Consider the following 9,457-nt stretch of genomic DNA (forward strand, 5'->3'; position numbering starts at 1 on the left):
GAGTCAACTTTGTACTAACTTTGTTACACTAACTTTGTATTAAAGTTAGTACAAAGTTGACTCACTTATTTTGGGACGGAGGGAGTATCACAGTAGAGTCTGATAAGTAGCATATCTGGTTGCTAACATCATCAGGTTCATGTAGCCCCTGCACTGTACTAGCCAGATCACTTTGCTAGCTTTATGTGTGTGAGTGAGTGAAGAATGGTAATGCTAAGCACCGTGTGGGTGACAGTCCAAGAAGAATGGTACCGCCTGCCTCCATTTAAAAGTACAATTGCTAACTACTCCTTCCGTATCAAAATATAAGACACTTTTATAGGATAGTTTAGCCAACAAAACGTCATATATTTTGGTACTGAGGTAGTAGTATAGCACAAAGATCATTTCAAACATAACCATATAAGGATAAATGGTTCTCAGATACAGGGCAGTAGCACCCCGATCACGTGATGATCCAGTTATCTCTACTATTAAAATCTACTGTTAAAGGCGAATGGGTGTGTCATTGTATATATCTAGATCCGAAAACACGCATAATCATATGCCTGCCAACGTCACATGTAAAATGCATAATCTTAAACCCGTATAAGCGATGGCATGCTCCAGAAAATTCTATTATACAACATCCTGAAAGCACAGTATAGAAAATCGATAGAGTATGCCTGGACCCATACACAAGAACACAAAGTCAGCATTGTTCCCCACCTGGCTCGTCTGCAACCGAGCAATCTGACATCCTCAACTCAGCAAATAACTCACTTGCTAAACGATCTGGACTCCAGATCACTAATTACATAACATTCTCACTAATCCACAATGAGATATGACAAAAACAGTTAGAACTGCTACTCAAGAAATGCATGCAGCTCCCTGTTCTTCTTGATGACGCCCTTGTCGCTGACCATCCAAAAGCTTCCTCATACCCTCCTTCAAGGAAACATAGGAATGATTCAGGATCAGAATATTTTATTATCATTGGTCACTCAAATGTTATGTGCGTAAATCAAAATAATCAACTTTGATCCATCAACATAGTTTAAAAAACTGATCATATTGGAGACTAGCATGTTTTATCGAAAGCTCTAGCCAGTACAGCTTAAATGTCCTCATATTGGAGACTAGCATGTTTCCATTTCATAGTTGCATTCCATTATAAAAAAACTGATCATACAAGAAGAAATGTGTGCCTGAGGAAAACTTCCATGGTTCATGCACAAGCTCAGTCATGTAAAATGGATGATCCACTTGTGTTCAAGAAAAAATCTGATCCACTAAGTAACATTCTTTTAAAAACAAGTATTAACAAACTCAAGCATAAGTTTAAGAAAAAATGATATTGTGCAAAGTATATGAAAAGAAAATTGCATATACATAACTTCAGCAAAAACAATCTCATAAGCTTGAGGTTCACAGCTCAAAGGTAGGCAGTGAAAAATTACCCAAATTTAAGAAACAGTAAGCTAAAAATCCAGGTTTTGTAATAATATTTCAGGACAATAAAGTGGTCAACATGGTAACAAGGCTAGACACTTTCAGCTCTGATACACGTTTTATACTTTTGTAGGTATTAAACACCATGTAATATTAGTCCATTAAATTGGCTACACAAGTGATTGCAAGACATCTTAAGGAAAGTAGTATTATCTAGTCACTTAACAAGTACTCCCTCCGTAAACAAATATAAGAGCATTTAGATCTTATTATACTAATTAACACAATCCCACGATTATACAAAACAGTGCAATGAATCGTGCATATAGCGAAACTATGTAACCTCAACAAAAGCAATATACAAATCATCTAAATGCCAAAAGGCAAACCTTGCAAGGTTATCAGTGAGAGCAGGGAATATGGGCGGCCAAATCATTGTAAGAGGATGGATATCACCCAAATCCAGTTCTTCTTCTGTCATATCATACACTTTACGCAACTGCCTACACTTGACATCTAAGTGAAGTGCGCATTGGCCCATCTCCAAGAACACAAACTCAGCATACGACCCCACATGGTTTATCCAGAGAGGAGCAATGGGCTCATCCTCAACCTCACAACCTGGAATCCTCAAATTAGCAACCATGTCACGCAAAGAAATGGTGTCCACCAGCAACCTGTTGTCCCCCTTGTGGAGCCAGATGTCAAGCTGAAGATTCTTAGCATGGATGAGATACACATCAGAAGCATCATGAGCCGGTGCCAACATGGTATCTCTATCGCCATACTCCACCCATGTGGGAGCTGAACCGTGGAGATGCTTGAGGTAGTCAAATCAAAGAAATCAATGTTGTCTGTGTGCTCGCTATGTAGATTTTATTGTTGGCGAGCACAGCTTTTGGTTCCCATTCCGGATCAAGAAGTTGGTCTTTGTTGAAGGTAAGACATGTGCGCCACACACCATCACCATGTCACAACATATTTACGTGCACCGTATATTTTGTTCTCTGCATGTTAGCCACAAGCAACACATGAAACTAGGACACACTGTCGGCTTCTTCCACCAAGAGCATACTATAGTAATAATCGTCCTGGATTTGGATGTGTGGTAATGGTGGGACGACAGCCAGGCCTCTCTCAGGACATAATGGACTGTGCACCCGACTTGTGAAATTGTTGTCGTTGACCAGGTTGTACAAGCTGATGAGGACTCTGCCTTTCCGGGAGCAGCGGAAGTTGGCCGGGGCGCCGTGGTAGAAGCCCCAACTGTAGCTCTGCACAGTGCGGATGACGGTCGAAAGCTCTGGGGGCTGAGGTAGCATCGGGATGAAGCAAATAGAAGCCATGTTATAATCCTTCCTGTTCTCGATGTAGAAGCTGAGGAGGCGGGGTGGGTGGCGCTCGTGGAAAAGGCGGAGGAAGGCAGGTTCGGAGGCATGCTGGTACCAGCGCTTGCAGACGAGGGCGGCATGGACGAGGGTGGTTGGGAAGCCGACGCGGATGATGATCTCCCTGAGGAGGTTGTCGTCGTCGAGCACCTTGGATACCTTTTCAGCACATGCAGACATCACATAAGAATCATTCTTGGAGACCAACAAATGTTGATAACCTTCTCCAAACGCCCATGATGAGAAGTACTAACAAACAATCAAGAATAAGATGGCACGAACCTTGCTGGCGTGGTCAGTTTCTAGCATTGTATCAACACAAAATTGCTGAACCTCCTTCAGCTCCCAAGGTTTCGCTTTATCAGACTTTTCTTCTGAAATTCTTCGCTTTTTATCTACGCTTCCAAATGCTCGATCACTGCAATTCTATCATTATCATGATTAAGTTAGATGATGCTTAGATTGTTGTTGATAAGGTAAGCATGGAGGCATTAAAACATATGAAACTTGTCAAAGTATTTTTTTTCTTCTGGATCAGCATACCACTTGAGATGGCTTTGCAGGATATTTTGTGTCTAAGTCATCAGTTTGGCCAATGTTAGGAGAGATGCTCGCGACAATAGCAGGATCTGAGACCTATTAATTTAAATTATTCAGTGTTAGAAACTTTCTCAAAACTATACCCGCAACCTGTCCTGACAATAGAAGGCCGAAAAATATGTGCTTACCTTCATCTCAGAAGCTTCATATGGCGATCTGAATACTTCGGAAGGCACATTACCAAAAGCCGGTAAAGATCTGAGCCCATCAGTATTTGCAAGTATCTTAAAACCACTATCTACTGTATTAACAGCAAGCAGATTGCCTTCTTTATTGAACCTTAATCGTGGAAAGCTCTGTTAAAATTTACAGGAGGTTAGATTACCAAACGGAGAAAAAAGGTTGAAAAATAAAATAGGGAACAAAAACTCACTGGCAAGCCTCCACCAGCTTCAATGCAGGTAAGCATGTTGGTGTTATCGACATCCCAAAACATAATTTGGTTATCTTCGCCAGCAGCTAAAATGTGATTCCGAGCTGTATCAAACTGCACGACACCCTGCGCTACACCAGATGGTTTTTTACGGAATCCAGAATATGACCTCTCGACAGATACTTCAATTTGGTTCCACTCAACTAAATGTGTGTCCCCCTCTTTGCTTGTTCCGCAAGAGAACAACCTTCAAATCGACAACAAGTAAATATTACATCAATGATAACTCGAAACACTTCTAGCGAGCAAAATAACACATCTATGTTTACCTAGTGCCATCGGCACTATTGAGAATTGCACCACACCATTTTCCTGGAACATCAAAGTCCAGCTTAGTTCCCAGATACTCATAAAGCCATGTCTTCATTTTCCCATCAAGGGAAATTGAGAAAATAAACTGCAGGGTAGACAATAAAATTATGTATCAGTACACCAGATAAAGGCTGATGTGCTTGAAAAAACTATGCATTCATAAATCTCTCTCAGAGTACAAAATACAAGCATCGTCCTCATGATGGCTCGTACTGCCTCACTTCGATTATACTTGAGTAAACTTTTGAAGCATGGACTAACGAGCAACCATCTATATCCGTTGCATTCTGAGATGTTAATGCGTAAATATTGTGTTCAGACGGCACACACATTAACCTTGTCTATGTGATGAGGGCAAATAGAATACACAGGTGCCTCATGCCCTTCAAACGAATATATTTTCTGCCCATGCATGTCCCAGACCTACAAAATGGGAAGGAAGTTACGGCAGACCAGGCTGGGCGAAAAGGAAATAGATGATAACCATTTAAGTCATGTCAGATACCTTTATCAGCTTGTCATCTCCGCAAGTGACAACATAAAGTTGCTTACGTGACATAGAAAACTATGTCATTAACTCTTCCAGAATGAGCCTCAATCTGACATGAAGAATGAATGGGTTAGTAACAACAGTCATTTAATATAATGACATGTAACATCTATATAATTGAAGTTCAAAGGCAATTAGAAGAACAAACCTCTACAAATTGATATGTTTCATTTGGATGCCGGTATGCATGCAGATGGATCAAATGCTTTGTAAATGCAACACCTAAAAGAAAAGAAAAAGTATGCTTAAACAACAATGGAGCACCATACGAACAACATATGAATGCAATATAGAGTTACTGGGTGAAGACTGAAATATTAACACTAACCAATCAAGTCTCCATCAGGGCTCCATGTAACTCGATTAACGGCCATGGAAGAGTCTTTAGCCATGACACCCTTCTCTCATACAAGATAAAACAAGAGGCACATATATAATATCAGAACATGTAGGTTTGCAAACAAAGTACATGACTACAAGTAAAAGAAAAGAGGAGCAGATTACATACAGAAGTTTAACTTGTGCTCAGTTACCTGAAATTGTGTTGAACATGCTTGCATGTCCCAAATTTCGAAGGGCTTTGTGAGCAGCCTCTCACGCATACTGATCTCCCAGAGTGTAAATTCACCATTAGCAGATCCAACTATTTGAGCAGTAAACATGACAAGAAAATCAATTAGCTGTTGAAATCCGAACATTCACGCCCAAATCACATGAAATACCTTTTATACTTGCAAAGTTGCAACTGCATTTGTTTTTTCTGATATAGTAAATTAGCAACCTTGACCATACCTAGTAGTAGCGTATGACGAGAAGGATGAAAGTCCATGCTAGTTACATTAGATCCCTGTGATAGCGTGCAAGCTACTTTCATAGGAAGGTCATCCAGTGATCGTGAAGGTTGAGGAATATGTCCAGTGGGACTCAGTTTCTCCATCAGATGATCCGATTCTGTAATTTTATGGTCTATTATTGTTGGGCATTTTCATCAGGGAAACCGATTGATAAATAATGCAATATAACTATATAAGTATAGAACTGAGGTCACAAATCACATCGACATATATTAGGCTCCCTTTGGTTCATAGGATAGAAAAAATGCAGGAATAGGAAAACACAGGAATAAAATAGAAATCCGGTGGAGAACAAAGGAGTGAAAAACATATGAATTTTTCCAAGTTGGTCATTAGGTTTGTAGTAAAGGTAAAAAATTAACGAGTCTAACTAAAGTGAATAAATTGGCCTAACAAATTTGTGTATCGATAAACAAACTTGCCTAACAACATAATACGAACATGTCTTATTTACTCAATAAATGGACCCATCTATTTCATGTTAACCATAAATGGAAGTGGATTGAACCAAAAGAACCAACTCACGGACCCTTTGACGAAAAAAGGAAAAGAAAAAATAAACAACTCATTTAGGCACCCACACAAACAGTCAAACTAGAGCACAAGCTGGTTGTCCAAATGAGCCTCCTGTAATCGCGGTGTAGAGAAGACTTTGTATTTGTAACCATCTGTTGGTGTTTGGAACGGCTTCTAGCAACTGAGATATTGTAATTGGTACATGGTGTATATAAAGTCTCAGGAACGCCCATAACATCAACAAAGCATAGGCATAACGCTCTTGAATATATCCACACAACGATACATCAACGAAGAGATAGCCAAAATTCATTTTGGCACTGCAGTCTAAAGCAAATTTTGTAACCACGGCTCTTGCATATGACTCAACCTGGGATTGGGGCGGGTTCGCGTGGGTCCAAATGGTTGTTTTTTTGTGTGGTTCTCAAACGGCAATGGTTCAAACGGTTCAGCTAGAAAGTCATCTGGACTGGAGAGGGTTCAGTAGATTACTGACTATGTTGCGTAGATACTTTCGGAAGCACATGTATCCAGCCAGATACTGCCCCGATATGCGGATACTGCCCTGATACGTGTCCTGTAAGTATCCTTTTGTGGGCATACTGGTGCAATACATTTTGGATACTGATATGCGTGTGAGTGTGATGTGAGAATTATGAATGTGATTACCTTGTTTGTTAAGCAATTTTATTGATACATCATCCATCGAAGGAAAATGAATGAATCATTGAATGAAGAACTACAATATTTTTTGAAGACTCCATTGATTACATTGTAAGCATGATGTATCTAACCATTTCATTTGTTATTAGTATTTACTGCTGTACTAATTTACTACGTTTTGATGTAATGTTTCCATTTGGAAGGTCAGATGATCTAAAGGAAACCTGGAATATTTGCTGGAAGACTTCATCAATTCAACAAAAAGGTAACGCTTCCTATCAAAACCCCTTATTGTTTTAATTTTTAATAATTAAGATCTATATACAAACTTATCCCTGTATCCTAGTTTTTAAAGAAAAATTGATGTATCAGGTGTATCCCTTTATCGCATATCCGATACGTATCCAAGTATCCAGGCAACATAGATTAACTATCTGGTGTGCTGCGGCCTGATCCCAAACTGCACATCTGGAGATACTAAAGCTCCATTTGAGGTCATCTTGCATCAGCCTGCCGATACTATGCTAAAATGAGAAGTAGTGTGATGTTGCTACCATGCTGAAATGCAATTCTTTCACTTTGTATGGTGCTGCTATCTTGTATGGGTAACTAGTGATTCTATTGTACCTAGGAAGATAATGAAATTTCTGCTAGTATTAAATTCTGATGCACCGGATCCATCATGTGCTATTAGTTTCATGAGTTTCTAACCATGTTTTTTTTTCTAACCATCTTAAGAGACTTCCTTCCTTGCTGGCACATGTGGAATGCTGATATGTGTAGGAATAAAAGATAATTCTGTTTTCCATGTCAAGAAATAATTGTTCTTCTATGCCGAACATTTATTTTCGGCAGGTTTGTCGATTGTCAACAGATCTATGCTTACCATCATGTAGTACTATTGATTGTGGGCATGGCTAATTTGAAGATACCTTTCGCCGTCGCCGTCACTCTCTACTGCAGTGCCTTAAATCAGATTTTTATTATCGCCATATTTTTTTATTATTAATACATGGAGATGCTCCAGAACACTTTCATTATATTTTTCCTTTTGTTGTGAAAATATTGTGCTGCATCTGGAAATACCATGTGAGGAAAATTTAGTATATTGCACCTTATTTTAGATTCTTCTTTTATGTGCCGTACTGCACTCAGTGAAGGGTTCATGTAGAATTATATGGAAGGGAAATGTCCACTGTATGGACAGCCATACTCATGACTCAGTTATGGAAATTATCATACGAGTTAGTTAGCTGACCAGTGTCACTCTGAGCTCTACCGTTTGGCGGGAGTCGTGCACAGCTTTGTTGGGCATCCAAGGTTTCTAAATGGAGAATAGATTGAGTTGAAATCACAAATGTGAAATGGATTGGGCGGATTGGAGTCTAGACGCTTATCAGTGGATTGAGTTGGTATGGTATGGGAGTGAGATGATTTGTACATGGGTGTGGTTTGGCTTCGGTGCAGTGCAGGCTTGTCCCCATTCCCAGGTTGACATACAATGAAATTTAGATGAGATTTTTTTCTAAAGGAAGCACAAGCATGCCTATCATATGTACATAGGAGAAAGGGTGAAGAGACCCATACACAGCTGACTTGATGTATAAATTGATGATTCCATTGCAGCTATGGAAGCTTCTGGCAAAGAGAGTGTATTTTTAGGTTCCGGGTGGCTAGACACCCTGTTATCATGACCACCCAAGCAGTACCCAGCTCCTTGAGATATGTGCGGGTCTTTGCACCACTGTTTGGATTTGCAGACTAGGTGAATAGTAAGCGCGGTAGACTGAAATTATTTGAAACGCATCTGGGCCTAGATCGCTACTGTTTATGATAGGCAGAATCCATAGCCTCTGTCACCGGCCAATACCATCGAAAGAGATGATAGACATGTCGGCCCGTTTTTCAAACCAACGACAAGACCACACCCCCAAACCTGCGTTCGTCTTCAACCCCTCGCATAGAAACACACCGCCCGGTGCCAATGGAATCCACTCAGATCGGCAGAGATGGCATCGTGGCTGGGACGCGTTGATTCCAAGTTCCAACCATGGCCATAACTCTCCGATCGAAGTAATAGAGGGACGTGCGGCTGTTCATGGTCTAGAAATTCTAGGATCAATCGTCCCTGATCTGGAAACTGAACCAAGACCCTGGTTAATTAGTATAATATGATGAGTCAGAGAGAGTAAAAATAGTTTGGTGAAGGAATCGTCTGAAAACGAGCAACAAAAACTGTTGCGAGACGTGCACTCTCTGCATGTCCTGACACCACCGCCCCCCTCGGCCATTAAAACGGCACCTCTGAGTTGTCATTTCATAAGAAGCTGATGATCAACACAGCACATATGCTTGCATGCGTACTTCTGCAACCATAGCTCTCCTGTCAGGCCTACTCCTGCAAAGCCTATTTCCCTCCCTACTCCATCCCTTCCGTCGCTGTTTGTCTCAATAAACAATCCTGACTAATCACGCGCGAATCAACCTGTGGTTGAGTTGGTTAGGTGGACAGTGGTATTCCCAACCACTAGGGTTCAAATCCTGATGCTCGCATTATTCCTGAATTTATTTCAGGATTTCCGGCGATGCGCTTTCAGTGGAAGGAGACGTTCCCCACTAGTAGAAAATAGGGCTTTGGTCCAGGCCGGGTCAGCCCATTAGTCCCGGTTCAGTCTAGAACCGGGACCAATGTGGGCATTGGTCCCGG

General features: G+C 40.7%; 1 pseudogene; it reads right to left on the reverse strand.

Moving 5' to 3' along the window:
• Positions 1–2,471: 2,471 nt before the first annotated feature.
• LOC125507530 lies at positions 2,472–5,690 on the reverse strand (annotated as a pseudogene).
• Positions 5,691–9,457: the final 3,767 nt, after the last annotated feature.

Source organism: Triticum urartu, chromosome 5, assembly GCF_003073215.2.
Source record: "Triticum urartu cultivar G1812 chromosome 5, Tu2.1, whole genome shotgun sequence".
Taxonomy (NCBI): domain Eukaryota; kingdom Viridiplantae; phylum Streptophyta; class Magnoliopsida; order Poales; family Poaceae; genus Triticum; species Triticum urartu.